Below are 26049 nucleotides of genomic sequence, written 5' to 3'. Positions count from 1 at the left end.
CCTCTTGCTCCCACCCCTGCCCCCCACCGCCACCCTACCTCCTCCCCGCGGGAACCGCCCGTGCCACCTTGCGTGTCATCTCCTTAGCCTAGGCTACCCAGAGGCCTCCGGCCCCTGACAGATTTCTGAACGCTTGGCAAGTGAGCTGGCAGAACCTGGTGCCCGGTGTTGCTATGACTTGTTTCTTGATTTCTCTCTCTCTCTCTGCTGCAGCACGGCTGTTGCTAGCAGACCTATCGACGGAGCGCTCGCGCTCTCTCTCTCTCTCCCTCTCTCTCTCCCCTCTCTCCTCTCTCTCTCTCTGAGCTCTGTGACGCAGATCTAAATTCTCCAGTCTGCTCCTTGTGTTGCAAGAGCAGAACTGCAGCTTTTCCCCTGGAGAGCCAGAGGGCAGTGCCAAGGCTGGTCAAACAAGGCAAAAAAAAAAAGTTGGGCCTACACTCGGCTTTCCTGGCCACACTTCTCAGCCCCTCTTTTACCCCAGACCTCACTGCTCTGGGGCGTAGAGGGCCTGGTCCCTGCAGGCTCAGGCCTTCCCTGAGGGCTCCCCAGCCATAAGACTAGCTTAACTCTTTGAGTGACAGCGCCCAGAACCCAGACAGGGCTGTCCCACACTAAATGTGGCGTCATCTTTTCTTGAACCACGTGAGCTTCTCCTGGACCCGAGAATATAACGGCCCCCACCCTGAGACCACCGTCCTATTAACTCTTTCTGCCACAGACAAGTCCAGAATTACAGCCGTCGCTGATTTTCGTTGTTTTCTGCTTTTTTGGCCACAGACCAGGATCTTTTTTCTTCCTGGAATTTTCTAAGGACAAAAAGCATAATTAAAACATTGCCTGCTTACCCCATGAGTGAGCTCCTTCTACTGGGGCAGGAATTGGAGAAACCAAATTGAGCGGCGGCCTGAAGAATCTATAGTAAAACCAGTCCGGATCTCCACTCTTCCGGGGCTCAGAATTTTAGGGCCTGTGCAGATAGGTCCAATCACTTCTCAAAAGGCACTTAGGCTACTCAGTCCCAGAGATTCAGGTTGCTGAGTCATTTGTTCCCAAGAAGATCCTCTGACAACATGAAAAGCAGCAAAACAGAGCGGCAGCCAAGCCTGGACCTGCAGTGGCCAACGACTGGCTTCTTCTCTCCAGGGCAGGTGGCCAAATGAGATGAGCACCCGCCAGCCCACCCCGCACTGCCCCTGCCATGGTAATACATGGGCATTCACACCTGGAAACTCTCACAGGGAGCTGGGGGGGGGGGTTCCCACCAATGCTCTGGAGACTGACTGGGCTTGTTTTTTGGTTACTGACAGGTCTCCACTGCAGCAAAGCACATAGCTCCCAACATTTTCCTGCCCCCAGACCCAGAAATAGTTCCAGAACAATTCAGATGCTAAACTCACTGGACTCCATATACCTAGACAGACTCAGGAATTCTTGGGTTCCCACAACGCCACATCCAAAGAAAGCAGACCCGCAAAGGTTTCTGGCGACCGGTTGTACCACAAGAGCCTAGCCCTGATCGGAAGTGTTCAGGTCCTGGGGCAGCTGACTCAAAGTAGATCACACATCGAGATCATTGCAACTTCAAGACGGCCTGAGAATGAGAGGCCAGGCAGCAACCTTATCCTGTACCCCAACTCCCAAGCAGCCTTCTTCAAGCAACTACTCTGGGCCAAGGTTTCACCCAGCAGAAAGAAGACCACCTGGAAGACAACCATGGTACTCCATGGCTTTAAAAGAAGTCCAGAGCATCTGTGCCAAGCTCTCAGCAGGGGAGAAAGTGCTTCAAATTCACACCTTCTGGGCTCCAGGGTAGAGCATGCCAATAAAGAAGTCACCTACTGGTCTGATGACCAAAGGAATGTGGCCTTGATGGCACCAACGCAAGTCCCCCGGAATGGTCCTCTGCCTACTTAAATACCATTTGCCGTAGTTTCCTTTTCCATGGAAGAAAAACATGCCTAAGTTCATGTCAGGACATTCCTGATTTATCCAAGACGCCCAGGATCAAATAAACAAAGGGCTTTGAGCTCTGCCAGGGAGCCTCCTGCTTCAGGAGGGAGAACGAGAAGGAAGTAGGGCTCAGCACAGAGTTGGCCCATCACCCCGTGAACTTGGTGGATGACGTGGCTGCTCAATGCCATGGCGATGGAGATGTCACGGGTGGGTGGAAGTGAGAGAGAAGAGGCAAATAAGTCACGAGAGACGGGGCAAGAGCAAGTTAGGGTCAGGAGGGCCAGACGCAGCCACACAACCTACAGACGGAGGCTGACTGTGGTTCAGCCACCGCACAACTGAGCTTGAGCCCATGCAAAGGAAGGTCCCCGTCTCAGGGCTCGGCAGGAACCAACTCTGACTTGCAAAGCATGATGGCAGCACTATGTTTGGGAGGCTCTGTTTCATTTCATTTTTCATCTAAGTCTTTTCTCTTTCTTCCCACGACGCTGTTACTCTCCTTACAATTTACTAAGGTTGAAACTGTCATTTTAGGTGCCCCTGCCCAACGCTAGGTCTGCCTTCTATTAACCTGATTCTGCATGGCACCCAGAACAGAAAAAACCCGCATGGGATGACCAGGAAGCAGAAATGGATTCAGTTCCAAAAACATGGGAGGATGTTTACTCAGCAAGCACGCTCAAGCCTACAAGGAAGCAGTTTTACAGGGTGCTGCATGCGATGTTTGATTTCAGGGGGTAAAGATAACTTTGGAGTGAGGGGAAGGTGCTGGCTCCTTCCGTCCACCCTGTGAGGTCTGGGGAGGCTGGGCCAGGGCACACTTGAAAAGGCAGGGCTTCAACTCAAGCCCAGCAGGTCACTGGCTCGCTCCGGCTTCTCTGCAGCTCCAGGCCTCGGGAACTAAACACACTCTCCAGACATTGCGAGCTCTCCGTGGCCTCTGACTGATCTGGGTCAAAACCTCGAAATGTCAGAGAGGAAGAATGTTTTTCTTTAAAGGGGATGAGCTGGACTTTTACCCAGCCCTCGCCCTGGGTTTGGAATGCAAGCACTCTGGAATTGCCACGAACTCCAGTTCGGCGGGCATCAGCCAACAGCGCAGGCTTAGTGCAGCCTCTCTGTCCTCCCATTTCCTCATTAGGGCCTCCTGAACACGGGCTGGATCTTTCATCAGGAAAGAAGTCATTTCTCTCAAGACAGGGAGCTCTGTACAGGGGACTGATCTCAAACTCCACACGAGTATCAAGGGCTCGAGTGGGTGTTCTAGATAAATCAGGCAGCGGTCTGGTCTCGGGCAGCACTGACAGGTTCAGGTCCACAGGGAGAAGGTGTTTCTGTTTACCGCCTGGAAGGGAGGAGCAGACAAAGGGCACTCGGTAACCCCAGAAGGTAAATCACTGATTAAGTACCTACTAGATGCTAAGGCCACATTCAGCGCAGAAGAAGTATAAGACACAGGCCATCACCTCAAGACGTACAGGTTCTGTGAGAGGACCCTACAAGCATTCCCAAATTAGCATCTCTGATGTTTCCAAAGTCTGCTCTTTAAAAGCCGGAACTCATTTTCTCACTGAAACGATATTAAACGTACTGGTTGGGTTCCCAGGCTAGCCCACAAGAGCCTACTTCACCCACTTCAGGAAGAGACAAACCCCAATGCCTTGGGGGACTCGGCAGGTAGCAAAGGATGCAAGCCACGGGGAGGGAGTGTGTCAGGAGCAGGGACAAGCCCCTCCCCTGCTCTGCCTGCTTGGGGCCATCTGGGAGTAGAGACCCAGATCGTCCAATTTTTCAGGAGAAGGCAAAAATCTACATTTACTACATTAAACTCTTGAATTTTAAACACTGTCCCCCAATTTTTGAAGTCCAAACATACCTGCAGAGTTTCCATTGTGTTTTCTCTGTGGTAATGTGTCCAAAATATGCTATAGGAACAAGCACTGCCCGAGTGGGGATTTAAATAAAATAAAGAAACAAAGAAGAAGATAACCGAAAGGATTCACCTCGCAGATGCTGCTAATGGAGGAAAAGAATGGCACAGAAGGAAATAAGGGAAATCCTGCCCTTCAGGTCAGTGGTTGTCAACCAGCCCCACGTTGAGGGCTGCAGGTGGAGGGGTACCTCGGAATTATTTTTAACTATGAATGAAACCATTAGAGTGCTAGTATTTGTGCCCCATCCTGACCCACCAGAAGGACAAAAGAATCATTCCAATACACAGGCCCTCTCTCCCAGATGAGAGTTGCTGCTCTGGGCATCCTCAAAGGCTCCATTTGGGGCTTTGTTGATAAGATTGGAAAGGATTATCATAATCCAGCTGCCCATCCAAGGCACAGGGCCCTCCGTAAACAACACTAAGACCAAGGCATCCCGGCCCACCTTTGGAGGTCTCAGACAATGGAACATAACTGAGATGACATCACTCTCAAGGTAGCTAACCACCCGCCTTAAGTCTTCGCTCTGCCTCTGGAGCCCGCGGTACGAGCCTACCCCCCCGCCAAAGGCTTTCAGATATTTTAGGATAACCATTGCAACGAAAAGTCTTTAGGCTAAACAAGGAGGTACAAAAAGGGAAACGAAAAAGGGGTGGGGGTGGAGGCAGGAGGGATGGTAAGGGAGAAGAAGCCGGAGAGAAAGAGTCTTAAAATAGATGGTCAAAAGTTAACAAGCCAAAGGAAAAGAGGAAGAGACCTATGTATTGTGTATTCACGAGAAAGGAGGCACTTGTGGCAGAAAAACAGCTGAGTGACACAGGACATGCAAAATGAAGGGTCCACAGTCCAGACATAAAAGAAAATGTCAAGATGAGCCAGGGGATCAGACAGTTCCCAAGGCCAGCCACCAGGCTGTGCCAATGACCCAGGACAAATTGGTTAAAACCTGGAATTGGGAGAAGAAAACTGTATACAACTCAGTTTATAAGTATGGAATATTCTTTTGCCCATTTTTGGGGGGGAGAGGGGCTCTTTTTCTTACGTGTCTGTTGGATTATTTACGTACTCTGGATACGAATCCACTTGCCGGTTGTAGGTATTGTGTGTATCCTTTCCACTCTGCCTGCCTTTTCTCTCTTTTATTGATGTCTTTTGATGATGAGAAGTTCCTCACTTTAATGTCATCCAACTTATCAATCTTTTCCTTTATTTTTGGTGCTCTTGGTGTCTTCTTTAAAAAAATGTATGGCTACCTCAAGGTTATGAAGATACTCTATGTGACCTTGTAAATGAAGTTTTATTTTGTCTTAACTTTCACATTGAGATGGATGATCTCTCCGGAATTTATTTTTGTGCATGACGTGAGGTAGTGGTCAAGATTATTTCTTTCCTTGTGGACATCCAACTGACCCAGCACTGTTTATTATTAAAATGACCGTTCATTTCCTACTGCCCAGCAGTGCCCCCTTTGTCATAAATCAGGTGTCCAGATATACACGGGTCTATAACTAGGCTCTCTGTTCCATTCCTTTGGTCAGAAATAAGATAGACAAATAGGTCTACTCTTACAGTATGGAGCACCAATCTTAAATCAGGTGATGCTTTAACGTGAGGATATGTCTACAAGTAAAGTTTAAGAAAATATAAATCGAGTAACTAATTTTGCAACGTTCAATGTGGACAGACATAGTCTGAGCGCAGCCTGGGCCTCTCAGAAAGAGTAGGATGAAAAGAAACAGACACAGAAAAAGCATCCCAAGCTAAGGAAGGGGGCAGCGAGAAGAAAGGGACAGAGGAAGAAATTAATCTTTTTTTTCCTCGTAGACAATAACATAGTGATCAAGAGAACAGGCTTGCACTGTTCAAGAGATAACTGGCAGCTAAATCCCAACTTATACACTCTTTAGCTGCGTGATCTTCAGCAACTTAACTCAGCCTTTCTGAGCCTCGGTTTCCTAATCTGCAGAACGGGGGAAATCGTCCTCATTGAGCTCTGCAGATTACATAGATTAACCTGACGCATGTCACTTACATCACATTATTACAGAGCCTAGCAATCTGAGTATTCAAAAATATTGGGTGCTATCCTCATCATGGTTAGTGATACCTCAGAGGCCAGCCAGACTGTGGGAACAATCTTGCCATTCAACAAACACTTCGTGAGGACATACGACTAAACAAGGATAATGCAGACAGTGGTGAAAAACTCAGACTCTAAAGTGAGACAGGTCTGAACGTGCATCCTAATACAGCCTCTACTAGTTATACAGACTTGAGCGACTTATTTGACCTTCCTAAGTTCCTATTTTCAGCTTCATCCATACTTCCTAGGGGTTTTCCTGGTGAGGATGGTATGAGATACAGGAGCGTTCAGCACAATGCCCAACACAGAGTTAATGTTCAGCTGGTACCAGTATCACTATGATGATGATGGTGATGATGGACCATGATGTTTTTGTGGTTGGTACCATACCAGGCACTGGAAGAAAAGGCCTAGTAACACCTCAAGAGACCTGTAGTACCTGGCAATCTCAGTCTTTCAACCAAGTACCAATCAGGCACAACCACACCTCGCTTCGTACTGACAAGACCAAGTAGACAAGGTGGAGTATGTTGAGGTGATAGGCTGAAGACAGAGGAGGGCCTTCGAGGAAAAAAGCTTGAGTGCCGAGGAAAAAGCTTGAGTGCCAAATAAAAGCCAAATTGCTGGGACAGTTAACTACCTGGTAAGGAAATTCTAATCTCAGGGAACTCTAAGAAGAAATAAAAACACAGAATCTATAAGTATATATAATTAGAAAAAGTCTGAAAATGTGCTGAGTCGGGGGGGGGGTTGTCAGAAACGGTACTTGTAGATTAGACGTCTGATGTTATCCATGGGGAAAAGGGTTCCTGAAAGAACCGTGCCGTTAATAGCTTCGATCAACAATAACGACCATGATGTGGTCCGTCTAACAGCCTTAAAGACCGCATCTCGTCAGTCTCCAGAAACAACTACCCCAGAACCACTGAGGAGTTTTTCCCATCAAATTCCCAACCCAAAGGACCATGGCACTTCTGCCCAGGTTGCTGAGCTGAAGTGAAACAAGGCCCCAGCAGTGAAAACAAACACTCCAAGGACACAATGCTGCACCACGTGCCAAGTGAAAATCCGAGAGACAAGGGCTAGGGACAGCCTGTGCTGGAGGGTAGGTCCTGGCAGAGGTGAGATGCAGATGCAGACACGGAATGCCGCCACGGGCGGGGAGCTGGAACCAGGCAGCAGGCAGTAAGTGGCCTGCCAGACGCTGGCCCTGAGAACACAGGACTCCCCTGACTACAGGGTGAAAGAAGATGAGTGAGGGCCAACTCAGCTCCTTAACAAACAGAAGTGAGCCCCAGCACCAACAGAGACTCCCGTGTGGAATACGCCAAGGGCAGTGTAGTGACGGGGCACGTTTGTTTAGGGGGAAGGTCAGGCCTAGGGTGGCAGATATCGTGGCCAGTATGCTCTATTCATAAGTAGACGCTTTCTTCTGGGCAGACTGAGTCAGTCTGCCTCTCAGGCCAAAAATCCAGGCTCCAAACTGTCCTGCCCAAGCTGGCTCCCACCACCTCCTGGGAAAATGGAAAAGGCCAAAATGTCTGCCTTACCCTAGGCCACTGAACGTTAAGTCTAAGCTACTGCCCCAGAGGGCTCATGGCTCAGCCTCAGGCAAAACCCAGGCTGGCAATGGGATGGGCACCTACTATTCTGACAGTGGGCTGGGGCTCAGTAAGCATGGTCATTCCACTAGCCAAAGCCCCTGAACGAGGGGCTTCTAGGGTTGCCTGAAATGCAGGAGGCAAAGTCTTCTTGGGACTCGGGGAGTAACCCAACGCAACTCTTGGCTGGCTGTTCTTGAAATCCTGGCCGTCAACGGATGGAAATAATTTCCAGAGAGATGGGAGTGTGGCCGGGCCACATGAGTCGGACTGAAAGGAGCTCTACCCCATCCCTACACGGCGGACCCTGCCGTCTGTGCCACCGGCCAGATGCGGCTGGGGAAATGAGGGGTCTTGGCCAGATGCCCTCCAGGCACAGGCTAGGACCCTTAGATGTTACTGCTGCCCCTGGGGTTCTTGATCAAAGAGGGAAGTGCTGAGCAGGACCAGACATATCTAGGGTATGGAGAACCTGGGCAACTGATGATTCACGGGGCTGTACTGACCTCTGTATGACCACATGAGTGCCATGTGTCTCAAAAATGGCGTTTCTTTCCTGCCCCGGTACCAGCTATTGCTTCACTCAGCTGAGTCAGAACTAGAGAGCAGTTGTCACAAACACAAGTAGGATGGGGGTTCCCCAAACAACTCTGACTTGCACTTTAACTTCCATACTGCCTTCTCCCCCACACAGGGGGCATGCCCACGCCCATGACCTTGCCCACAGCCTGAGAGGGACAGGAAAGACCTCAGAGCCATCATGCACACCAGGGCACAGGTCTGGACTTTCAGCAAAGCGCCGGCCTTGTCAGGAGCTGGAGGGGGGACAAGGCTCTCATCTGACGAGCCTTGGGTGGGCGAGGGCTTGGGGCAGTCTAAAACATAATATTGAATGTCATATTTGGGGGCGATATTGGGGATGCATTGTACATTATTTTCATAATATTAAGCCTTAACAAAAGTAAGGTCCCACAAAATCTGTGATGATGTGAGTACCTCCTATGCACACAGAGAGCTCAAGAGTAGGGAGGGGATGATGACCAAAACCGTGGGATAAAGGGCAGTCCTGTGAGTGTTTCATTTACGGAGGGAAGGTGTTGGAACAACACATGAAGGTTCAGCTCTCTGAAGGCCTCTGGGACTGGCGGGCAGCCGTTATTCTCAGCTTAGGATCTGGTTCAGGCCTGGAAGGTCAGTGTTCTTGCCCCCGAAGCAGAGAAACAGTAACAGCCTTAAAACACAAAGGAGGATGCTGAGAAGCTTCTCCCAGTGCCACTGAATGTGGAGTGACAGGAGCGGCCCACCCTCCAATGCCCTCCCTCTAAAATCTCCAGAGTCCTCAGGGCCTAGGGTGAGCACTGAGAAGGCAGGTGAGTCCTACACATTTGTTATTCCAAGAAAACATGCCTGGGGCTGACTATGTGTCAGGCTTGGTGTTAGGCCCTCTTCGGGGAACTCTGCCCATGGAAGCAAGGACTTTCCCGGTTGCCAGAGCCTGGAGAACTAGGACAGTAGGAGGACAGCTGGCTCCTTAATCCCACTCTGGCCCCCCAAAACAAGGCAGGTCGTGGCCCCTGGACATCACTCTGTGCCCTTCTGCAGTGACAGAGCTAAGGGGGTGGGGGGACACCTGCAGGCTGAGTGCGCTGACGACACAGTCAAGAAGCTTCTGCGGAAGCTGACACAAAAAAGGACCACTGGTGCTTCCAAGACCCCAGAGTCACCAGAGGGTTAGAGGACATCGGATGTAAGGATCTGGGATGCTCAGATAAGCCTGGGGGCTCCCCAGCCACTTCCCCGGCAAGGCCAGTTCCTAACAGCCAACGGAATACCCCTGCTGACTTCCCAGTCCCAGTGAGGTCACCAGGAGAGCAGTAACTGCCACTCCTGCCCTGGACCCAAGAGAGCTGCCCAACCCCATCCAAATGGCTGGGATGACCCACTAGATAGAGACTTAGAAACCTGGTGTTGTAAGACACCCTACAGGTCATCCGGCCTCACCTTTCACCAATACAAGGAGACTGGCCTTGGGCTGGAGGCCAATGTATGGGACCTTGGGTGGGTTACTTCATTTCTCAGGCTAAGTTTTCTCATCTATAAAGTAGGGCTAAGGAGCTACTCATACCCCTGCCCAGTGTTGTAGGAGGTTAAGTGAGTCCATACAAGTAAAGCCCTGGGTCACACTGCCTGCTACACAACAAGCATTCAGGAAGTGGCAACTATTATGACTTTTTATTATTAGCATTCCCTGCGTCATGGCCATTCAGCTTACCTGTGAACACCAAGAGCACCACTGAAGGGGCTCACTATCTCAGAGGGCCACCCATCTTTCCTCCCTCGAGTCCTTCGCAGCTCAAAGGGAGGGACAATGACCCAGCTCCCTGCACCAACAGCGGCTGCCCTGTCACTGCCGCAGAGTAATAAGCCCGACACCCACATCACATCACAGTCCTTTCAATACACAAAACTCTGCCCAGCAAACTCGTTCTGCTGAAATCTTCCCCTCTCTGGGGTATATCTGCCCGTGCTTTAACCATTCCTCATATGCCAGCAGCCCTCCTCTGCACTCATTCTACTTTGACATTTTCCTTCTCATTGGGCTCTGAACAACCCTCCAAAAGTGGCCTGAGGAGGAGGGACAGAAGACTGACCTCCAGCAGAACCTTCTTCCCCCAGGAGCTCTCCCTCCCTCCCTCCTGCTTTCTCCACCAGTGCAGCTGCCCCGCCCCTCCACTCCCACCCTCACCCCCTACACTGTTTTTAAACCTTGCTGTGGTATCTTCCTTGGGACTCTCTCAGTCGTGATCTTAGGAGTATATCAACAAACCTCTGCTGAATTATTTCTACACGAAAAACACTCAGCCAGATGCTTTCACGTATATTATGTCCACTCATCTGCTCAACTTTCCTTAGCTGGGAACAGAACCCTGTTCTCTGACCCCAGAGCTCCCTGCCCCTGTCCTGACTGCTCCCTGCGTGCTGACACTGCTGATGTGGTCATTCTCCAGTCTTTCCCAGGCAGGATAGATGGCCATGATGGTCCTCCCTTCTCCAAATGCCAACAGCACGTGTAACCCTGTGTTACAGTCCGGGGCCTCATAATACACTGTCATGTCTTGTCACGTGTGCTCATCTATGCCTCTCACTAGAGTCTGAACTTTTCAAAGGCCTGTGCCAGGTTTAGAATTCTCTTTCATTCTCTCCAATGTGAAACTCCCAGAGGCACCCAATCTACGCTTGTTGACTGGCTGATCATGCTTGCTCCCTGTCAACATTACCACCCTAAGTCCCTGACAAACACACCGGAAACGGGTTCACTTGGTCCGAGTCCCTTCCCTGCACACACTGGTCCTGCGAGGCTCCTGCTTCTCTGTCCTTCCCTTGATCTAGACTTGTCAAACATGAACCTACTCCTCTTCCTCCAGCTTCTGGAAAGGATCCCCAAGCAAATGTCAAAGGGACACCCGACCTGTGCTTTCACAAACACCCTCTGGCCGGAAGATGCTAACGGTGGCTTGCCCTGGGCTGAAATCAGTGCAGTGTCAACCCTGGACCTTGGGATCAGTCATGAGGTTTTCTTTTCGGTGTGGCCCCACGCGATGCTGAGGACGGAGGAGACAGAATCCAGCTGTCCTCATCTCAGAGGTGGGAAGGCACTGTCAAACCCACCCTCTCCCAGAGAATCAAAGACCAGAGACTCTAACAGCTCCCCATGGCTACTCACTGTAGATCTGAGCAGAACGCCATCCTCACCAGATACAGGAACAAATGAAGAGAAAGAAGCAAAGGCGTGCCATCACAGCCCTCAGAGGTAGGCAGAAAGATCTCAAGAGCCTCACCTACCTTCAGGCGCCCCCTGGGGTGGGCTGGAATTCCTACTATTATCATGAACACTCACCAACCAAAGAAAAGGGGAGCAACGCCCTCTGCCTTGATGCCCAGCTCCAGGCATCTCACAGATACCGGTGGGCTCCAGGGTCCTCTGCGACACGGAAGTGGTGACTGCACAGAGAAGGCCTAAAGTTCTTGGGAGGCCGTTCTAGGCAGCAGCTCTAGTTAGTTAACACGTTCCTACCAAGTATCTCTGATTCTTCTAAATACTTCCAATACCTATGATAACGCCAGGCACACAGTGTTTGTGGATGAGGCTACTGAATCCAGGACAGGAGGAGAAAGAGAATCAAAATTAAATATAAGATATGGTTCATAACCAAAGGAGTTCCTAAAATAGATTCCAGAGCTAACATGATTTGGGAACAGTTATAAAACAGCCTGACTGCAAGGAAGCTTCTTGTGGACCTGGACTGCCTCTCACAGCTCTTCACGCCACCATGGATGGCACACCCACTTCCAGTAACCGTCTGCCGGCCGAACAAACAAGTGAACGCAAGAGTGGAAACACAGTACAACTTCTTTGGGGCCTACTTCTAAATACCTGAAGTATCCGTGTTTACCTCTCATTTTCTAAATCATAAAATGCCCAGATACTGACTGACCACTACGTACCTTCAGGCTATACCCAAAGTTACTACATCACCTTCATGCAAGACAGAGATAAAGGGGCCTCAGCGGGTCACTTCCAACGTTAACCTCCCTCTCACCCCGACCCCAACTCTTACCCTCCCGTCTCCTTTCACTCTCTCACACACAGAACCAAGTAACAAGTTTAAAAATGGCAGGAACCCTTTGTGAATAAACTTTGTTCCTCGGCCAAGATGACAAAGCCAAGCTACACCGTGGAATGCATCCCTCCTCCCACTGATTTGTAACCTGCTCAGGCCCAAGCTGGAATCCGGCCAGCGGACCTCTAGGACATGGCCATCTCCCCACCACCTGCAGGAGGACTGCGACCTCCTCCCCCACAGCTCTGACCCCCACTGACCCCAGCTTTGGGCCATGAAGGGTAGGAGAAGTAGAGCCTCCATTTGGCTTAGAGCCCTTATCAAGGGTCTGGCCTCCTCCCAAGGTTGCTCTGGGGCCTAGGTCCTCATTCCCACCAGACATGTGTGCTCCCCATGCCCCTTCGAGAGAGCCTTCAAATAAGGCTAAGCCCCCAAACCAGGACGTCCCTTCCCCCTTACCTGTCCAAACAGCATCCGCCTCATCATGAACGTGGACCTCAATATCCACTAATCACTCACCACGCATCAGGCCTGGTGCCGGCCCCATGCGTGTATCACAGCTCAGTCGGTCCTCACCACGGCACTTGGAAGCTGGGATGGCCATCACCTCCACTTTACAGGTTAGGGGCTGAGGAGCCTGTGCAGGGTATGCAGCCAGTACCAGACTCCCAACCACTGTGCTAGGCAAGCTAGTGACATCCTCCTCTTAGGAGACTTCCTCCGAACTCTGTCCTTCCCTGATGAACTCCTCCCCATTTTCATGCTTGACAACTCCAGGGACAAAGGTGGGACCAACCACATTTCCTTAAAAAAAAAAAAAAAAAAGGCACGTGAACATGTATCTTTTTCTGTAAGTAGTTTTAAGTTTTTACTATCGACTCATTTAAGTGAGGTGTAATGTATGTATAACTCCTTCTTGTGCACAAACAAGTTTTATGACAAACTGTGCCATTTTATCCCCGCTCGAAGCCTTGTGAAGTATACATAGTTATTCCCATTTTACAGATGGGCAAATGAGAAAAGTGAGGAGAGCTGGCCAAGATCGTCCAGCCAGTAACGGCGAGGCAGAGCAAAAAACTGACCCTAGGTCTTCCCAACGACAAGTCCCGAGTTCTAGGTGCCCATCGCGTGAGCATCAGGACTGACCGCTGGGGCTCTGACTCAGGGAAACTTGAATTTACTGGCTGTGTGACCCAGGGCAAGTTAATTAACCTCCTCTTGTCTCAGTTGCTTCATCCAAAAAACAGTGCTAATAACAACTGCGACATGTGGTTATCCTCAGGATTAAATGAGATAACGTATGCGGAGTGCTCAGCGCAATGGCCAACACATAGCAAACGCTCATTAAATGGCGGGGACTGTCGCCGCACTCCACTGCCCAGGCAGGCCTGCGGTGTCCCCTGGCTTCCCAGGTGGCTGTTACAGCGGAGACCAGATATGCAGCACTTGCTTATTAAGACAGGTTGGCTACAAGCAACTTCCTTACACAAGCCAGCACCTCATAAGAGTGTGGCCCAGATTCAAGGGCACAGGTCGCAAGGATAAGCCAGTGTCCTTAATGGCCAAGACCTGCGCCCTCCCGCCGGCCAGGCTGGGACCCAGCCCTGCCATGGTGGCTCTGAACAGCAGTATCTGCCCTGATAGACCTGTTCCGGGACCAGCAAGCAGGCAGACACAGGCTCCCGCCACAGGATCAAACAGTCACTTTCTGGTCCAGACCCCCAGAGCACTCAGCCCTCCCTGGTGAATCCTCTGCACCCTGCCTGCATCTCCATCCTGGGCTCCTGGGATTGGGAGACATGCCTGTCCTTGGTTAGAAGAACAAATAAAAGCACATGGCCTATTTCCAGCAACCTCACTGTTTCTCACTTTAAGATTAAAACAATAAACACCGACATCCAGAGGCTGGAGAGTGAGGGGGAAGCAAGTGGCATCGGAGCTGGGGCACAAGGACTTGCGCAGCACGGGCTGCCGTAACCTGGCAACCTGCGCAAGGTGTCAGAGAGAGGAGGCTGCAAATAGACAAGTACCAGGGCTGGAACAGTCAGGGCTGGATGGCGAAGGTCACAACAGGCTGGCCTGGTTCCTCGTGGCGCCGGGGGCCAGGCGGGGCAGGGGAGCAGATAGCATGCCGCCTGCCCACATGGCTTGTTGACTCTCAGCCGTGTGTCCCCAGCACCTCCTAACTGGTCGCCCTGCTAGCTCCAGGCTCTCTCTTCTCCAGTGTAGTCTAGATTCTTCTACCAGGATCTTCCCTGAAATCCTGGACCTGCATGTCCCTCTCCTGTTCTGAAACCTTCCACAGTTCCCCAGTGCCTTGCCGGGGCTTTCTGCTAGCGTTCCAGGCCCCCTCGCATCTGGTCCCAATCCACCCCTCCAACCTGTTTCCACACTCTCCCATTCTGCAATCTCTGATCCTGCTTAATTGCCCTTCCATAGGCCTCCTTCCTGTATGCCTCCACATATGCTGAGTCTGCCCTTCACCTTGGCCCAAATCCAGAGGTCACTGTTCTCTTAACACGTTTGCTGAATGCCTACCATGTGCCAGGCACTGGGTGGGCTAGGCACTGAGACTACAGGAACACATAAGACATGTCCTGCCCACAGTGAGCTCGTGGTCACAGAGCTAAGCAAACAAGCCCACCACCACTTCACAAACGTGGCGAGTAATCTAGGATTAACAGACATAGAGAGCACTTACCGTGAGCCAGGCTCTATTTTAAGCTCATTTATAGGCTCATTTAATCCTTTCGATATCTCCATGAGGTAGGTGTAATTATTACCAGTCCCATATCATAGATGAGGGAATTGAATCAAAGCAAAGGTCAAGTAAAACTTACTCAAAATCACCCTGCCCCTCGCAGAGAGGCTAGTGTGGGCTCTGAGGCCCAGCAGGGCAGTCAGAGGTGACCAGAGCCACGGGTAGAGCCAAATGCAGGGATGGCCACAGCCATGGCCCCCTCTCTCTACTTCCCAAAGAGATACCTTGGAAACGGGTACTTCCCACATGGAAAAGAGATGCATGGAGGGATAAAACATCACTCAAGGTTGCCCTCCCTCATCCTAGGAAGAAAGCAAAAAGCAGGAAGGGATGTTATGTATGAGCAATAGCCCATGGTCACAGCGTGAGGTGATGAGAAGCCCAAATGCACGGCAAATCCACTCAACATCTACATTTACCCCAGGCCACTAGGTGGGGGAACTTGACCCCAGATCTGCTGGGGGCTCAGTGACTCCAGAGTCCTGCCTCTGGTACAAGCTGGGGAGGGGGATCTCTGGGGTCTGTCGAATGACCTCTTCTTTCAGTGGCCTTGCGTGGCCAGGAAGACTCCATGTGCCCCTGCCAGCCAGGCTGCCCCTGTGCCAGGTAAGCCTTCACCAGCACATGGGAGGGCTGGGGCGGGGGAGGTGGCGCAGCTGTGAGGCACAGGGCTCTGGGGCTGCAGCCGAGACCGGGGTGCCTCCACCTGGTGCTGCCCCTCCTGCCCACTGGGGTTGTGTGAGGAGCTGGGGGTGGGTTTAGCCTCAGGGTCAGGCACGGGTTATGACTGGGGAGGGGGAAAGAGATATGCTGCCCCTTCAGGGCAACCCAGGTGGCCTTTCCTCCTCCTCCTCTTTCACGGCAGAAATCTCACCCTGGGAGTCCCTGTGCCCCATGCAGGCCACCAGAGCAGCCTCCATCCTGCTGCAGTCCCACCCAGGTTGTGGTTCCACCTCTGATCAATCAGCAGGGACCCTCTGCCTCCTCCTCTTCTCCCAGCAACTCTGGAGGGGGCGGGGGCTCTTCCTGAAACTGGCTGGAGTGTCAGCTCCACGAGAACAGGGGACTTCTGTCTGCTTTGTAAACTGCTAAATCCCTGGAGCCTAGAATAGTGCCTGCAGTATAGCAGGCATTCAATAAATATTACTTGTGGAAGGCATGCATTACCATCCCCCACCTTATAAATAAGAAATATGCATATATATACATACATGCAAATGTGTATATGCAAATATATGATGTGTGCATACACAAATATGCAAATGTCATAACACATAAATTTTTTGAAGCCACCGCTAGGCAGTATTGGGGAGCCCAGTGATTAAAAGAGTTAATAAATGCAACAGGAACCTGGAGGGGGCAGGATTCACTGGAGGCAAAGAGGCTCCACGGAGGTGACAGAAGCTAAAGGGGGCTCTGAAGAATCCAAAACTTCCAATAAAAATGGAAGGAGCAAAGGCAACCCAAGGGGCAAGGAATGATGTGCAGAAAAGCATGGAAACAGAACCAGTCAGGCTCAGCGACAGGACACCAGCAAATCTCACGCAGCGTGACGGGGAGCCAAGGAGGAGAGCTGCTGGCAGGGACTGAGCACCAAGTGGGCCGGGCCTCGGGGCACCGACCTGTAAAACCAAGGGTCTCAGTCCCTCTCGGCACACGCCTACAGCTAGGACGTAACCTGGGACGTTTGAGCCTCCGCAGCAGAGATCTCTCTCCTGCTGGAGAAGCTGCAGAGCTTTTTCTGCTGGAAGTCATGAGTTGTTTGTTGATTTTTTTCCTGCTTGGCTTGTTTTGACACGAGGAAGAGGCTAATCCTCCTGGCAAACTTGGGTAATACAACAGGGCAGTCCCGTCCCTGAAGCAGCGGGGGCAGCCGGATCCAACAGGGAGAAACCGGATCTCGGAGTCTGACTGGTCAGCAGCTGACCTCTCTGCTCTGACCTCCGGTGGCTCCTACACATCCCACAGGGGCCATCTTCCCTGAGGAGCACAGGCTCTGGAGGCACACGGGTTCAATTTAGACCTCCACCTGTTACTAGCTGAGTGATTTCAGGAAAGAGACCATGCCTCTCTGTGACTCAGTTTCCTCATCTGTCAAACATAGCAATTGTCCCACAGAGTCACTATAAGGTTTAAATGAGCTAATACATAGAAAACAGAACCACATCTGGGCACAGTAAATTTAGCTATCATTATTATTTTATTGTTTGTACATAAGGCTCCCTAAAACCCATGTCAGGCCAGACTAGGCTGGGTGCTGAGGGAACCTGCTATGGGGCTGGAGTAAGCCGTGGTGCCACAGATAATGCAGGCCAAGCGTGCAGAGATCCGAAAACCTCCTTTAGGGTCCTGGTTTCCCTTTCAGCAACTCAGAGCTGGAGGCAGGTAGGGAGAATACTTCGTGCTTCCCAGCTCTGCCAGGAAAACTCTGGTACTCAGAAAGAGGTAAGGACTCTGGCCTCTCCTGCCTCAAGCCTTCTGCCTTGGCTCCTGCGCTGGGGGCGGGGGGCGGGGGTGGCATCTGACTGGTACCCTGTACAGACGATAGGTGTTGCCCCACACTTGGATCCTTCATTTATATCCTATGGGAATGCTCTAGGCATTTTCCTTGAGATAAATACCTTCCAGGGATCCTGGATTTGGGGGAGTTAGCTGGATATTACCTTTAAAAAGCATTTCTAAATGTTTCCTTGAGATCTGGGGCAACCTTTTGGGTGTACCTAAGAATTTACCAAACTGCATTTTCAGAGGGGGCTCTGTATGAGAGTACAGGCTTTTGCCCGGCCCCAGGGTAGAGCAGTGGCAGCTCAGCGTTTGTGTGGAGCTGCTGAAGAGTGAGATGGCGGCAGACGCGGCATCTACTTTCTCAGTCTTCAGCTCAACATCTCCCCAGGCTCTGTGGAAAGGAAAGCCTTTAGGACTCAGGTTAAGTCTAGCAACAGTTCAGGCTCAAGTCTTACTTTTTAGATCTCGACCTTTTTGTCTTTACATCTGAGCATCTAGTATCAGGCACGGCTGTCAGCTGGAGCTTAGTGAATAGTAGTTACACTGAATGGAGGCTCTGATTCTCCAGTACACAACTCAGAAACAGCTACACTCATACCTGAGCCAGGTGTATCTGTCACATGCAACCAATTCTTTACAACTACCAGTGTCCATGATAAAATCTTCCATTACGTTTACAGGGTAACGGGGTTGCCCTGGGGATTGGTGTCCAGTAATTATAAGTGTGACTGCTAAATTACGCTAGATGTAGTGTTTAGATGTAGATTACTCAAGCTTCCAATGGCCATCTCTTAATTAACTTTAAAAGGGAGGAAAGGATAGAAGTGCCAACCGTATTTCCCACGTTCCCCCACATATCCTCTGCCTCATCGATCCGGCTTCCTTGTTGTCCCCATGCACGTCCCCATTCTTTCCACCAAGCTCTTTTTCTCATTGCTTATCTACTTGGCATGCCCTCCTCTCTCCTCTTTATTGCAGAGAGGCCAACTCCAAGGGCACACTCAAGTTCAAGACTTCCATGAAGCCTAAGAACGGTGTGTGCTTCATGCATCTTTCTCTGCTGCTGCTTCACCTGCCGCTAGTCCTGGTGCCTTTCCTAGTGCCCAGCATTTAATAGCTCTGGCTATTTCACATGTGTTTCCCCCTACCTCATGTTCTAGCCTGTACCTCCACCGCCACGCTACAGAAACTTCGTTCCAAGGCCAACAAGGAGCCGAGTTCATCTTGGCTCCATCACTATTTGCCAGCTCTAACGTTCCTTCCTCAGACCCCATCCTTCTTGACTCGGACGGTGCTCAGCAGCCCCTTCTTAAAACCTCTCTCCTGTTTTAAAGTACCTGGCATTTCTCTGAGACCACCTTGCCTGCATCTTTCATTGCTCTGCTCCCCGTGCTCCTGTGCTGAGCCCAGGCCCCTGCTCCCATCTCGGCCCCGGTGCCCTGGGAGCACCTTCTCACCGCTGACCTCATCTCTCACCTCACCTTTGGTCCGGAGTCATCTTGGAACACCTGTTGGACAGCCCACCTGGGTAGCCCACTGTCAGTTCACGTTCAACATAACTAAAATTCATTCAGCAATTATTTGCTGAGCACATACTAAGGCCAGGATCTACTCCATTCACTGGTAAGCAGCCCATATAAAAGTTCTTGCCCCAGGTGTCCATCAACAGATGAATGGATAAATGAAATGTGGTATACCCATACAATGGGATATTATTCAGCCTTTAAAAGGAAGGAAATTCTGACACATGCCGTAGCACGGATAAACCTAAAGACATTATGTTAAGTGAAATACGCCAGTCACAAAAAGGCAAATACTGTATGATTCCACTTTATAAGGTGCCTAGAGTAGTAGAAAGTAGATGGGTGTCTGCCAGGGGTTGGGGGGAGGGGGAATAGAGAGTTACTCTTTATCGGGTACAGTTTCAATTTTGCAAGATGAAAAGAATTCTGATGGTGGTGACGGTTGCACAAGAATATGAATGTACTTAATACCAATGAACTGTACACTTAAAAATGGTTATGATGGTAAATTTTATATGTGTTTTCCACAACAAAAAAAAACAGAAAAAAAAAGGTCCTTGCTCTCTGTGTACTTTTCTGTATGTTACGCTTCAATAACAATGCAAAAACCTCTGTCTTCCTGGAACTTACATTCTAGACTTGAGATCCCAATCATCATCCAGCCAGCTTCCTTCCCACTTTCCCATCACTGGAACTGCCATTCGCCCAGGCTCTGTGCTGTAGTCACTTGATTCCTCCTTCTCCCCCCATATCCAAGGACTCTCCATCTTTCTTCTTTAAGGCTTTCACCATGGTCCTTCTTCCTTCCACCTCTTAATTTTTGATGGAAAACATGAGGAAGCAGGAAACACTCTGCAGTGCCTGGTTCCAAGGCTGGCTCTCCCCCTGGCTCTGAGTAATCTCACGCTTAGGCTTTCATGTCCTCGCCCGTTAAATGAAGAGTTTGACAAGACGTTCAGGACAGCTCCTTCTGGCTCCAGCACAGGCTGGTCTCTGGGTCACCCCACCCGGCCCGGCCTGAGGTCTGATGTATTCCTCACAGGCCTTCAGTGGCCTGAGAAGAAAGGCCTCATTCAGGAGGAAATGGCTCCCTGCAATAAATACCTGTCGACCGGGGAAATGGCTCCCTGCAAGCGCTCCTTGGCTCTCTTTCCTGCCTGCCTGAACTTCTACTGCTTGCCACCTTGTGACTCTGGATTACCTGACTTTGGAGCCTGCCAGCCCTGCACTGCTGCTGGGACCTCTTCTGACCCGACGGCCTGTAACTGGGACAGCCTTGCCTGCTGATGCTGGACCCTGTTCTGCTTCCACAAACTGGGCTACCCTGTGGCTGTACAACCAGGATGCTGCGAGCTGGACTCTGCATTCTCCCTGGTCCGTGACCATGGCCCCTACTCATATGCCTGTCTTGGCCCTGGGCCCTCCCTGCAGCGTCCTCTGAATGTACCCCTTCCGCTAAGCAGGGTTTACAACCTGTCTGAGATTGAGTCATTCACTCCACAGATGTCCACTATGATGTCTCCTTGTGACATCATCACGAGATGACACATCAGGATGGAAAACAACCGCTTCTCATACCAACATATCCCACTGCCAGAACAAACTTCCCTACTCAATGAAGACACCATCCAACTCACCACTGTCAAATCCTTTCACTCAACAGGTATTTACTGAGCACTTATTATGTGCCAGGCACTATGCCAGGCATTCTAATAAAACACCGATTTTAGGAACCACAATTTTCTATGCAATACAATTGATTACAGAGCATGAGTTTTGCAGCCAAAATCCCAGTTATGTGACCTTCAGGAATTACAAAACCTCTCTGAGCCTCAGTTTCCTCACTTGAAAATGGGGCTAATAAGAGAGACAACTGATAAGCATGTATGAGGAATAAGTGAGATTGTCCACGTAAAAGCTTAGAACAGTATATGGAGCACAGCAAGCACTTGGATATGAACAATTTTTATGTGATCTCAAAGGTGCCAACACCTACATACACCGAGAACTTCAAGAGTCCCTGTCCCATTCTACACAGCCAATACCGCAATAGTGCCTTTGTAGACAAGTACTGAAAGAATGCAGCCCCAACTTCAATATCACTGACAAAGAATAGAAGATCCCCATGCAAAGTATTACATATAATCCTACTGCTTTCATGTGGATTAACCTCGGGGATATCACTAAAGGTATGGACATCAAAAGCTATGGAAGGGAGAAAATACATGCAATGCATATATTCAACAATGTATGAACAGCTTCCTGCAAACCAATACGAAAAAGAGAGGCAATTCAATAGAAAAACGAGTAAAAGACCTGAACAGGCACTTCACAGAAGAGCATACCCAAATGGTCAGCATCGTGGAAGGGCAAATTCAGACCCCGGTACAATATTACTTCATACCCACTAGAATGAGTACAATGAAGAAAGGAGATAATGCCAAATACTGGCAAGGGCATGGAGCAACCAGAACTTTGCTAGTGGAAGTATAACTGGCATCAATGTTTGGCACTATCTGCTAAAACTATGATCTAGCAGTTCCACTCCTAGGTACATACCCAACAGAAACACACACACATAAATTATGCATACATACACTCAGACATATGTGCGTCCATGCACACATTCATTCACCAAAAGACATATTCGAACATATTCATAGTAGCGCTGTTTGAAACAGCCAAACTCTGCACACAGCCCAAACATGCACCAACCATACAACATATAATAAACTGTGTTCTATTAATAAAACGGAATACTATACAGCCACAAGAATAGGAAACTAAAACGGCACACTGCAAGGATGAACGTCACAGATAAAATGACGAGTGAAAGAGGCCAAATACAAGAGAGAACACACTGTGATTCCATATATATATAAAGCTGAAAAGCAGGCAAAACTCATCTGTAATTTTAGCAGTCAAAATAGTGGTTACCCTCAGAAGCATGGTCAGCAGCTGGAAAGGAGCACAAGGCATATTCTGGAATGGGGTGTGGTACGTTCTGCTCCTTTGCTTGACGTGGGTGCTGGTTACAGGCTGGGGGCGCTTTGTACCGAATACTTAGGATGCGCTCACTTTTCTGTATGTGTGTTACATGTCAATTAAAAATCTCCTTAAAAAACAGCTAATGAGGGGCTTCCCTGGTGGCGCAGTGGTTGGGGGTCCGCCTGCCGATGCGGGGGGCGTGGGTTCGTGCCACGGTCCGGGAGGATCCTGCGTGCCGTGGAGTGGCTGGGCCCGTGGGCCGTGGCCGCTGAGCCTGCGCGTCCGTAGCCTGTGCTCCGCAGCGGGAGAGGCCGCAGGAGTGAGAGGCCCGCGTACCGAAAAAAAAAAAAAAAAAAAAAAAACAGCTAATGAGAAAAAAAATTAAGAACAATGGACTTTTATCCAAATGGGTGGTCACCCCAACACCAACAGATTTCAGTGCCTGCCGTCTCTGCTCATGAAATCTAAAAGACACATATACGTTTCTGATCACTTTCCGAGTGCCTTTTAATAAACGGCAGAAACATTACAGCACTTCAAAGCCATACTAAATACACATGTTTTCAAAACTCCAAACTAATTTGTCAGGCTTCATGTTCTGAGACTTGAGTCTGAAAATGCATTTGGGTTTTTCAGATGCATATTGAAATATGGAGTAATTTTTATGAGAAACAAGATTTTTTAATGAGACAGAAGTGGTGGAGCCCAGGGCTGACGGAGTGAAGACCAAGACGACTGAGGATTTTGATTTTGAGACTGATTTTTGGAGCTGGGCTCCAAATCAGCAACCCACGGCTTATGTGTCCAGTGGCTGCCAGAGCACTGAGGTAGCTCTGGGCCCAGGAGCCAGGAAGTCCACACAGAAGCCAGAGACTCAAAGCCATGCTCGGGACCTAGAGCAAGATGGTAACTAAGCTGAAAGGACGCTCAGGACTGAGGCCAAAGGAGGCTGGTAGGTGACGATAAGCCACCAAAGAGGTTATGAAGAGAATGAAGTGCACGCCCTGACCCAGTGCAGGAAACGGTGGCTGGGTGTGGGCAGCCCTGGGTACATAAGGAAGTGACCTCAGCCTATCATGGAATAAAAGGATGTGACCCTGGGTGTGCTCAGACCTGCAGCTGGGATGAGCAAGCCGGGCTTACCCGGAGGTTCTTTCTCTACGGGGTGTGACCCTCTAAATATACACACAGTCATCCGTTCAATCCACTTCAAATGTTTACCATTGCTGAACAGGACTTCAGAGGCTTTTGGTTTCGGCTGTCCTGGCTGCTGGATCAGACAGCAATAATCTAAAACATGGTTCCGGAGCCCACAATCATCATCTTAGTACTTCACATGAGGATAAGGGAAGCAGTGAACGTGAACTCCGAGAACACCAGGATTTATCAGATAATCCATCCCCCAAGTGACTTCTATGAACAAAAGGAGACAGAAAACTCTAAACAAACAAAAAAACAACAACCAAAAGCAGGTAACTCCAACATCACTGGTATTTAGTCCACTAAGTAGCATTACTTTCCTCACCGTTTGGCTTGAGCCCATCCAAAAATATGCTGGTCTCCCTCGAACTCATGGAAACTGAGGGACTGTGTCAGGGGCAGGGGAACAACACTGAAAAGCGACCTGGGGCAAGAATGTCAAATGCACTCAGGAGAGCATCTGTACATCTCCCTGGTTGCTTGGCCTTACCTTGGCTTCTGCCCTTCCCATCTCCTCCGCCACTTCTTCCCCCACATCATACCTTCACTCTCTGGCGTCACAACTAAAGAGTCCAAGCAGTGAAGTCACATGGGAAGAACCTTGAGGCTTGTCCTGAAATGTAAAAAAGCCAGCGTATTCTAGAATACGCCCACAGCTGCCCTCTCCGCATCCTGTAGAGTGAGCTAAGGTCCTCACGTTGGGGGATGTCTCATTTCCCCGTTCTGGCCTTAAGGCAGCCTTGCCAGCTACAGGAGGATGGTGTTGGCAGATGAGCCATCACTGGGCTGCTGAGGTATCTGGCAACAGATTGGATGTTTTATCTGGGAAGCGACATCACGTTCTCCGGGGCAATGAGTATGTGTTTCTTGCATTTAAGAGAACTTTAGCAAGTGGAACTCGGTTCTGCAAGGCAGAGAGCGAAGGAGAGCGATAGAAGAGCGAAGGAAAACAGCTCCAGGATAGACTCCTACCACTCACACGGGACGTCTGCAGGGAACGGCTTCCCTGGTGTGCTTGAAGTTCATCTCAGAGCTCGTGCAAGCGCACCAAGGATACAGCTGCACCAAGCCTCCCAGATGACCACCTGCAGCACGTGGGTGCTTCACGGTGGGATTCTATGGGAAACTGGGCCATTACGCGGTTTAAGCGACTCCCTGGAAACAACCTCCTGAACACGATTGTTAGAGGGCACTGTACATGCTGAGGAGGGAGGCAGACGGGGGCAAAGGGGGAAGGCAATTCTACATAGCTCCTGGTCTCAAGTCATTTCCAATGGAAGCAGGGATCTGGATGATATGACCTCTTAGGGCCATTTGTAAAAGACTGTCCCCCTACACCAGGGTTTTTCAACCTCGGCCCTATCAACGTTTAGGACCGAATAATTCTTTGCTGTAGGAGAGGAGGGCTGCCCTGTACGTTATACAGTATTTCGCTGTATCCCTGGCCTCTGGACGCTGCCAAATGTCCTCTGGAGGCAAGACTGCCCCTGGCTGAGAACCGCCGCCTTATACTAACGAATCATGTCACAAAGACAAGACCCCAGCCCTGGCCAAAGTGTAATGGTCCGCCTTGGAAAGGGCTGAGAAAATGTAGCCTGCTCATTATTTCTCAGGACATTAAGGCAACAGAGGCACCGCCAGGCAAGCTGCCACTGTCAGATCTGAGACGGGGGAGGAGGAGGCCCAGAAGGGGAAGATGTTCTGTCACCAGCAGACCTCCACTCCCCAATTCCGCAAAACCCACGTCCTCCCAGATGTACTCCACAACAGGGCAGAAGACTGAGCCCAGCAAAGAGAGCCCCAAGCGTCAAAGAGCATCAAAGCCCACCCACAGTCACTCCACATCGTGATTCACTCTGGTGTCACGTACTTGACTTAGCTTCTGGGAGGAAGGAACATACATCTCAGTCCCTCGCAACCTTGTTCAACGAACCAGCCCAGCTCTTTCCTTACCTCCACTCAACAACCATGACCGAAAAGTGTCCTAAGATGCCAGATACCCTATGAAAAATTGACCGAAGCTCAGGTCTTGGTCTCCAGGGCCTTGGGAATGAAGGCTGGCAACGCAGACCAAGAGGCCTAGAAGAGCGTGTGGGCCAAGGCCAAGGTACTGGAGTGGAGCTTCCAGACACATGAGGGAGGGAAGGATGGAAGACCAGTCCCAAGTGGGGGTGGGGGTGGACCCAAGTCTCGCAGAGACAGAGCCTGGGATCCTGCAGGATGGCAGACAAGCTGCCGGGCCTTAGAAACGGAAAGATCCCCCCGTGTTAACCACAGACTTGCCCAAGCACAGACTACACTGGCTGCGTTGCCGACTATAAAATCTAGTCCACTTGGGGCTGGGTTTGGCTCACTACAGGCCGGCCACCCACCAGCTAGTTTTGCTAAATTTAGTGCTGTTCCCAGTCACCCAAAGGACTCTGCACTTCGTGTCCATTTCAGGTTCACCCGGGGACAGGCAGAGAGGAGCGAGACTTGTCGAGAAGCGATGTGCCCTCATGTGACCCTCTCCCTTCCCCAATGAACTCAGGGGCCCAGGGGAGCAGAAGGCGTGAGAAACCACGGTCGGAGGTCTCCAGGGCTCTGAAAGCAGTCTCTGCCCCAAGGCGGCACTCAGAGGGGGAAGGGGGCACTGATGCCAAGCGACCCATCCTCCCTCTGCCCACTCCAGCCCACCCAGGCTTCACTCTTGGGGAGTCCCAGATGCTGTGGGGTGACAGGGGTCCTGCTCCCTCAGACGAGAAGCTGGAGTTACTCCCTATGAAATGGTGGGTGATACAGGCCTGGGGGAAGGCCTGTCTGCCTTGAGTATAAAAATGTATTCAATCAAATACTCACAGGCCCTAAAACTCAGAGGTTAAGACAGTGTTTCCTAA

General features: G+C 50.4%; 1 protein-coding gene across 2 annotated transcripts in view; it reads right to left on the bottom strand.

Moving 5' to 3' along the window:
* Window positions 1–26049, bottom strand: part of LOC112403484 (uncharacterized) — a 72949-nt gene that overhangs the window by 35325 nt on the left and 11575 nt on the right. Inside the window, exons 1-2 of one of the 2 annotated variants that reach the window (XM_024750969.1) lie at window positions 23195–23596; window positions 12656–13000 (exon numbers count right to left, since the gene is read on the bottom strand). The exons of the other annotated variant lie outside the window; for it this stretch is intronic. The gene's annotated coding sequence lies outside the window, so the exon portion shown is untranslated. Of the gene's footprint in view, window positions 1–12655; window positions 13001–23194; window positions 23597–26049 lie in introns of those variants that run through there. 2 annotated transcript variants of the gene reach the window in all.

The sequence above is a fragment of the Neophocaena asiaeorientalis genome, unplaced genomic scaffold (assembly GCF_003031525.2).
Source record: "Neophocaena asiaeorientalis asiaeorientalis breed wild unplaced genomic scaffold, Neophocaena_asiaeorientalis_V1.1 scaffold67, whole genome shotgun sequence".
In the NCBI taxonomy this organism is placed as follows: Eukaryota; Metazoa; Chordata; class Mammalia; order Artiodactyla; family Phocoenidae; genus Neophocaena; species Neophocaena asiaeorientalis.
Note: the sequence above shows the minus strand (reverse complement) of the source record. Positions and strands in the feature narration are given on the sequence as shown.